The sequence below is a fragment of the Onychomys torridus genome, chromosome 9 (assembly GCF_903995425.1).
Source record: "Onychomys torridus chromosome 9, mOncTor1.1, whole genome shotgun sequence".
NCBI lineage: Eukaryota > Metazoa > Chordata > Mammalia > Rodentia > Cricetidae > Onychomys > Onychomys torridus.
Window position 1 is genome coordinate 109858389 of NC_050451.1, and position 8274 is coordinate 109866662.

Genomic DNA, 8274 nt, shown 5'->3' on the forward strand with positions numbered 1-8274 from the left:
AGGTCCACCCGTGGACCCTCTTCTGGGCTACCTTGTCCAGCTTCTCTGCCCTCTAAAGCTGCTGCGGTGGGACGGCCCTCCTGCTATCCTGAACGCTTCATGACTGCAGGTTAGGAAGAGTTACAGAGCCAAAGAAGTTGCCCCAGACTCTGCAGCAGTAGACAGTGGGTCAAGGGTCTTTGCCTGCAGGAAATTCTTGCTCTCACACCAGAACTTCGGAACTATTCCTGCAGTTTGGATTTCCTGACTATATTTTGGAATGTGAGAGGAACTGATCAACTTGATTCTTAGCAAAGAGGGATTTCTTATATTCCCAGGGACTGTGGGTTCCCTTTACTTTATGAAATGTTTTGGTCTCACTTTGGGTTTTGGTTTGAACATCAAAGACTGTGTGGATGGATATTTATTTTAGTACGAGAACCTGTTTTTTTTTTTTTTTTAAATAAATATGATTCAGTTAAGACACCACTGAAAGAAGAAAGGGCGTTACTAGATGTATACAGCCTGTCTCCATGTGAGACAGTTCCTTTGTTAAAGCTTTGTGCCTCGGACAGAGTTATGTTTCATGGTCTTCAATAGTTCACAACTGTAGCGAGTTGTTCATCCTGATTGTCCTCTACCGTTGCTGAGGCTAGCGACTGCTGTACTGCTGTTCACCTGGCCTGGCAAGGGACAGTGGACAGTAAGCCCTCAGTGAGTGGCAGACAGCCAGTCCCCGAGGAGAAGAGTGAGGATGACAAAGTTCTGCACTGGTAGAGAAGCCCTAACCCCATGGCACTCTGATTTGACAAGGAAACCCTGGTCTCTCCTCTCTTTCTCAGACTCATGTCTCAACTGATTGCTGCTTCAGAAGGGCTGGGCTCAGGGATTGAAGGTTGGGGTGTTTTGAATAGTAAGAATTTCTGAATCAAGTCTGAGAGATTATCTAAATGTATTTTTAAATCCCAACGATTTATAGGCATACTCTTACAGCTACTTTAGAATGAAGAGAAACTTTAATTTCCTAAATTGTCTTGTGAATTTAGTCTTCCCCAATTCTGCCTCTTTTGTGCAGCTTAAAAATTTTAGGAATATATAATAAGACAGTTACTTACCTCATAAGAAGTGACTTGAACCCAGATACAGCAATCAATATGACAGATAGGTTTAGCTAAATAAGCATCAAATCATAATCTGTCACTAAGAAGTTCTCAGAGAGGACTCCTACTGGGCACATTACCAGTCCTGTAGCTACTGAAGTCTTGTAGGACCCCAGGGCAAGAGTTCACAGAGGTATTCTCCCTGAGAGCAAAGATCCAGTGGAGAACCTCGGGGCTATTGTGACACACTTGAGATTTCAGTTAAAGGAGACACACAGAAATGAGGGTGTGGGGACACCATGTGTGGTACCAGAGTCCCCATTCAGAAGAAAAGGCTTAGGGTGGGCCAGTGCTGTGATTAGATCCACAGTGTCTCCCAGAAGTCCAAACCTTAGTCCTCAGCCTGGAATTTATTCCCAGAAGGTGATAGGGACCTTAAAGCTGGGCTTTAAGTGGGAGGTTCTTGGGGGCATGCCTTCAATGTGGATCTGAAATGCAGCTATGACATAATGGTTTGCTCTGCTGGGTAATCCTTGATGTGATGTGATGTGGCTCAGGGCAGTGGGGCCAGTCTCAGACCTCTGAAACTGAGCCAAAATAAACCCTTTGTGTTTAGAAGTTTATCTTGGGTCCTTGTGAACTTGGTTTCCAGATTATTTAAGTAGAGGTCTGTTTCCTTGTATGTGGGAAATGGAGGATTTTAGTGTATAGGCTTCTGCATACTAAAAGTACATCTGAACTTTTTTTTTTTTTTCCGGAGCTGAGGACGGAACCCAGGGCCTTGCGCTTGCTAGGCAAGTGCTCTACCACTGAGCTAAATCCCCAACCCCCATCTGAACATTTTTTAATTACTTGATTTTTTTTTCTGCCATCGCTTACATCGTTGAGAAAGGCAAGGGAAGTGTCTCACCATCAGGTGTTGCTTCATACCCATTGCCTTCCTCAGTTTCCTGCTGTCTGTCCCCAGAGTGTGCTGAAGACTGTGTGGTTGGAGTTGATGGCATGGCCCAGGGGTCGTTTAAGCCTGGTTTTCAGGCTGTTTGCTCTGTTCCACATTGTGCATTGTGGTTGTATACTTATCTTAGCATTGTTGCAGTTGGTTCTCGGAAACAGCAACTCCTGAGGGAACAGATAGATAGGCCTTCCTTGTTCTCACTTCTCCACAGGAGACTTCATAGCCGGATTCTCTCAGCCAGGAGGTCTGTGTTTAGGAAGAACTCTGCCATCTAGTGGCCAAGATGAACAGGCACTCAAAACAATAACAACAAAACCCCCAACAAACTAGTATGTCCACATCATCAGCAAACACACATCTGCTAACTTCATTTGTGATCATGAAAATGAAATTCTGAACCTGAAAAATAACATTACCCACCCACCAAAATACTTATAGATAGGAAGGTTTACATGTATATGTTGCTGGCAGGAGTTTAAACATGGAAGACCTTTTGATATTAAGTACCAAAATTGAGATGTATAGATGCCATGGCTCAGGTGACTCCTTGATACCTTGAGATTGTATGTTTATGTATCCCAGGAGATAGGCAAAACATCTATAGCAGTACTGTATATAACAGCTCCAAAGTAGAAACAGCCCAATGTTCACCAGCTATAGAATGGACATCAGGTTTGTGCAAATAGGATGTTCTTCATGTTGACTGATGTACCTGAAAGAGGCAGCTCCCCACACGGATGAATCTCATTACAAAAAGTGGCATAGGAAAGAATCCCTACTGAGTAATTCCCATGTTTTGTGACTTCCAAGACGCAGACCAGGCTACGGTAAGTATGTAGGTATCCACGCTTGGTGGTCACTGCTTTGGTAGACAAGAAGCAGCAGATGCCTGTGTGGCAGGACCCTGGGACAGTTGCTCAGTAACCCTCACCATAGGCCCAAAGAGATACAGGCAGGGGTAATAGCACCTGGAAGGAGAGAGCCCTGTGAGTCAGCTGTGTACTCTCTTGCAGGAAAGATCCAAGAAATCAGTGAGCCCTCACCTCAGACAGCTCCAGCCTAACCTCCCTCTGTGCTCCCTTTTCCGGACTCAGCTAGAAGCCAGGAGCTCTAGCCTTTGAGTATTATCCCCACTTCATCCTCAGGGACAGAGCAAGATTGAGGGGAAAGATGCAGTTTCTGTGTGTGATACATTCCTCTCCTATTCAGAGAGACCTTTGCAAGAACTTTGGGTGTCAGAGTTGGCACACTGGGGATGAGGCATCTGCCTCTGAAGCTGTTCCCATGAGCACAGCTCCACCACCACCTGGGATCTCTGCAAACCCCCTTGGACCTGGTAGCTTCTGTCCTGTGTTCTGTGGACACCAAATGCTAGTTGTCGGTAAACTTTTCTGCCTCCCGCCTGGTTTCATGGCCGCTTATACAATAATCACTCAGAGGCTTGATATTATTTATAAATAATTGGCCTATTGCTCAGGCTTATTACTAGCTAGCTCTTACAATTTAAATTAACCCATTTCTATTCATTTATATTTTACCACGTGTCTGTGGCATTACCAGACTGCTGGCATCTTGCTCCTCGGGTGGTTGGATGGCGTCTGCCCTGACTCCTCCCTTCTTCTCCCTGTGTCTCTGCTTGGATTTCCCTTGTGGCTCTTATCCTGCCTTGCCATAGGCCAGAGCAGCTTTATTTATTAACCAGTGGTAGCAACACATATTTGCAATGTACAGAAAGACATCCCACATCATTGCTCCTTCTCTGTCTAATCAAAAAGGAAGGTTTTTAACTTTAACATAATAAAATTACATATAACAAAACAGTTATCTGTAGTAGATTGTTTTAAGGTGTGTTACTTTTGTTTATGTTGCATTTGTTTAACTCTGTGAAGCTGTGTTACTGTGCCTGTCTAAAACACCTGATGGTTTAATAAAGAGCTGAACAATAGTGAGGCAGGAGAAAGGATAGGTGGGGCTGGCAAACAGAGAATCTATATAGAAGGAGCAATCTGGGAGAAGGGAGAAGAAAGGAAGGAAGTAGCTAGAGAAGGAGGACGACATCAGGAACCAGCCACCAGCTACACAGCAAGCCATGAGTAAGAGTAGAATCTACAGAAGTAAGAGAGTGGGAAAAGGTAGATGGGATAATTAGTTAAGGAAAGCTGGCAAGGAACAAGCTAAGCTAAGGCAGGGCGTTCATAATTAAGAATAAGCCCCCATGTATGATTTATCTGGGAGCTGGGTGGCAGGCCCCCAGAAAAGAGCAAAAACAACAACAGTTATCAAGCAAGAATTATAGTTACAATATTTAGTCTATTTGTATTTTGCAAAAATTAAAGAAAATACTCTCTTATCTATCCTATCTTTGTGAGTCTAAAGTTTTTATCTAATTTATCATAATTAAGGAAAATTATAATTATAAGTATCTAGTCTTCAGCTCCATCAAAGACCCCCAGAAGGATGGATATATTACCCAAGTAAACAGGAAGAACATTGTAAGCAACTTTCATAATTCTAGAAATGAGAGAGACATCTGGCTGCCTGGACAGTCACCCAAAGTTCCTCTACAACATTGGGGCATCCATCTTCATCCTACAGGCCTAGAGTATCTGGCAGATTTCTCAGTGAAGCAGGAATTTTGCCACCTATTTTGGCCAGATTCATCAGTCACTTTCTTCTGTGTCCTGCAGAATGTCTGGCAGACTCTTTCATGAAGCAGGGACCCTGAAGGACCGTCCCACCTTGTTTTGTCAAGTTCAGCAGTCATTTTCTTGTGGGTCCTGCATGTCCAGTTTATACAGCATACTGTCAAGCAGTCCAGGCAAGAGCAGTTTCTTGCCCAAATGACTAGCCTTGCCACATTGAAAGCAAAGTCCATAAGGAGTTTCTCCGATGCCTGTCATCCTCTTGATATTGGTGCTGCCAGGAGCAGATGTGTCTCATTGTTGAGAAAAGTCTAAATCCTTAAAACATTTTAAATGCCATATTCTATAGGTCTCTGAAGTGTTTGAAGATTACCTATCCATCTGAACTATATCTCTACATAACTAGAAAACTTGACTAATAGGATATAAAATTTACTATTATACATGATTATTAATTTGTATTTTTAACTATACATTATATTTTTAAATGAGCTGCATAAATATAATACCTTAAATGAGTAGAAATATATATATAACAAAATTGACCTTAAATTTGTATCAATAAACCAAAATCTATATCAATGTAAAGTATTTTGAGATTAATAGTTGTTTTTTTAGATTAAAGTAGATTCAATAATCTACCTCTTTTATATTATCATAATAATCTACCCTTTTCCCCATCATTATATATCATATCCCCCTTTCTTCTTTAGAAAGAGGTTGATTATGACCATTTATTAATGGTCATTGATTATGACCATTAAACATTTGTAAACAACATCCTTTAAATGAAAATAAACATTTATAAACAATATTTTGGGAGTTTGGGCATAGTTTTCTATATTATTTTCATGTTGATTGGGCATGTTGGTAATCTTATGGGGATCCTGAGAAATTCAGAATTACGGTCAAGTCCTGACTGGGTATTTTGTGTGGTTGGTCCATCTTAGCAGCCTTGAAGCTGTTGTAGATGTTGGATCTTTTGGGCCAGAGTTCCCATTGGACACCTTTCAGGGGCTCCTGCTCAATCAAACCATATTGACCTGGAAGGAATCCACAGCTTCTTATCTTCTGTGGAAAGAAAAGCAGAACCTCTTTTCCAAAGCAACATATCCTTAGACCCAAATTTTGAAGTTAAGATACCTTTAAAATATATATGTTGGTTTAGCTTAGCAGCAGCCCCCATAATCAAATGTCTTCCTGCAATTAGCTCATTAACAGTCAAAGAATTCAAAGAAAACATCATATATATATATATATGTGTATATATATATACATATATATATATAAATCCATGTTTTTCATTTTATGTGGCTCATCATAATTTTTATTTTATTTCTTTTTTAAGGATTTTATTTAAAATCTATTATTGTATCTATCCTTTCTTTTCTCTCTCCCAAGCCTATGTATATCTTTTAAATATAGTGGTCTTTTAAATTTAGTGGTCTTACTGTCTGAATCTGTTCTTACTATGTATCTGCATTCTTTTTTTGCCAGGAGAGTTTTTAAACCGCTAAGTGGATGTGCTAAAAACCAGCAGCTTTGGTGTTTCTGCCCCACTCCGCTTTCCAATGTGGCGGAGGTACCAGTGAGAGTTAGCTTACCTCCCAGCTCTGGGGTCCATACTGCCATCTAGTAGCATATAGCGGCCACCCACAAACCCCAGTCAAGTATTCCAAAGCAGGACCTCCCCAAAGAGCAGCCTGTGCTGCCAGTACTGAGGGGAAGCAGTCTCTTAAAGGAGCCACACCGGCAGGCAGCCCAGCTCTGGGCAGCAGTACTGAGTAGTGCACAGCCATGCTCTTAGGCTAGTTCTGTACACAGCTGCAGTGAGAGACGAGACCTATGAAGCTGCCCTTTGCTTCATTTTTGTGCTTCTGGAAGCCCCTTTTTAAATATATATTAAGCTTTTTTAGGCTTTATGTGGATGTAGTGTGCACAGTGTTGGTGCCTTTTGTAAGTGGAGGCTTTTCTTTGTTCTGCCCTATTCTGCAGCTGCTTATAAAATAATCATTCAGAGGCCGGATATTACTTGTAAATGCTTGGCTTATTGCTCAGGCTTATTACTAGCTAGCTCTTACAATTTTAATTAACCCATTTCTATTCATTTATATTTTACCATGGAGCCGTGGTGTTACCAGTCTGCTGGCATCTTGCTCCTTGGGTGGTTGGATGACATCTGCCCCGACTCTGCCCTTCTTCTCCCTGCTTCTCTGCTTGGATTTCCCTCCTGGCTCTTATCCTGCCTTGTCATAGGCCAAAGCAGCCTTATTTATTAACCAGTGGGAGCAACACATATTCACAGCATATAGGAAGACATCCCACATCAGTTTTCTTTGTCCCTGTGTATCTGAAACGTCCCTGCAACATATGTAAGTTTCCCTGTCCTAAGTTGGGTCTGGGTGGCTGTGCAAGCCTTGACTGAATCGTGAATTATCCTAGTTGTTTTAAATTAGCCTCGCCACTGTGCAGTTGGACAGTTAGACCTTTTTTTTTTTTTACTTTGCAGTGCAGTGAGTATTCTACTTTACCTTCCCAAATTTCTGGAGTAGTATAAATGAGTCTCATAGGATGGGGCCCTGGGTTCTCTGCACTTAAACCCCATTTAATTAAAGACTCATTTCATGAAACCCCAGCTCCACCATCTTGGGAACTGAGAACACCCTTGTTCTGATGGGCTCCACTTGTGCTGGGCCCTGGCTGTTTTGCCCCTTGCTGTGGTCTGTTTTGGAGTTGACTACCTGAAGCCGAGTCAGTCTGCTGAGGCAGACAGGTGTTCGTGTTTTCCCTCATAACAAACTGCATGTGTTTTGTTGAGCCGAAGAGCTGTTCATAGTTCTTCCTCTCCTGACTGTGAAATAGTTGAACGCAGTGACGGACGAGGCAGGCGACAGTGCAGCAGTGGTGTCTTCTTATCGCCAGCTCTTTTTACACGGACAGTCTCTCTAAGTGTGGCTGTGGTACAGTTCCTTGTCTCCAGCAGGCACTGCAGTTCCTGAAGGATCCCAGCAAGACAGCTCAGTGAAGTGCTGAAATATACACGAGGGCCTGAGCTTGCTCCCCAGAACACACACACACACACACACACACACACACACACACACTCACTCACTCACTCAACTCACTCACTCACTCTTACATCCAAGCTTGATGGCTTTGAATCCCAGTGACAGGCAGATCCCTGGTCTTTTCTAGACAATCAGCTCAGTATGCTTGGCAAGTTCCAAGCCAGTAAGATACCCCCAACTCCCCGAAAGTAGACAGTGCCAGAGAAATGATACCCCAGGCTGTCCTTTGACCCACACACACATGTGCATTGTATACACACACACACCGGATTGTGGGTGTCTAGAGAGTATCATGTCCCCACCTCCCATCTCACTGTGGGAATGCGGGGAATACAGATGAGGGCTACTACATCCGACTTTATGTGTCCTGAGGAGCCGAACTCAGGCCCCCACAGGTGCAGTAAAGACTGTACCTGCTGAAGGAATCCCCCAGCCCCAGGATTTGCCTTTTGCAACTGACTCATTTCACTTCACACAGTCCTTAGGTTCCATCCATGATGGAACGTGCCAAAATTTCCTTCCATGTTATA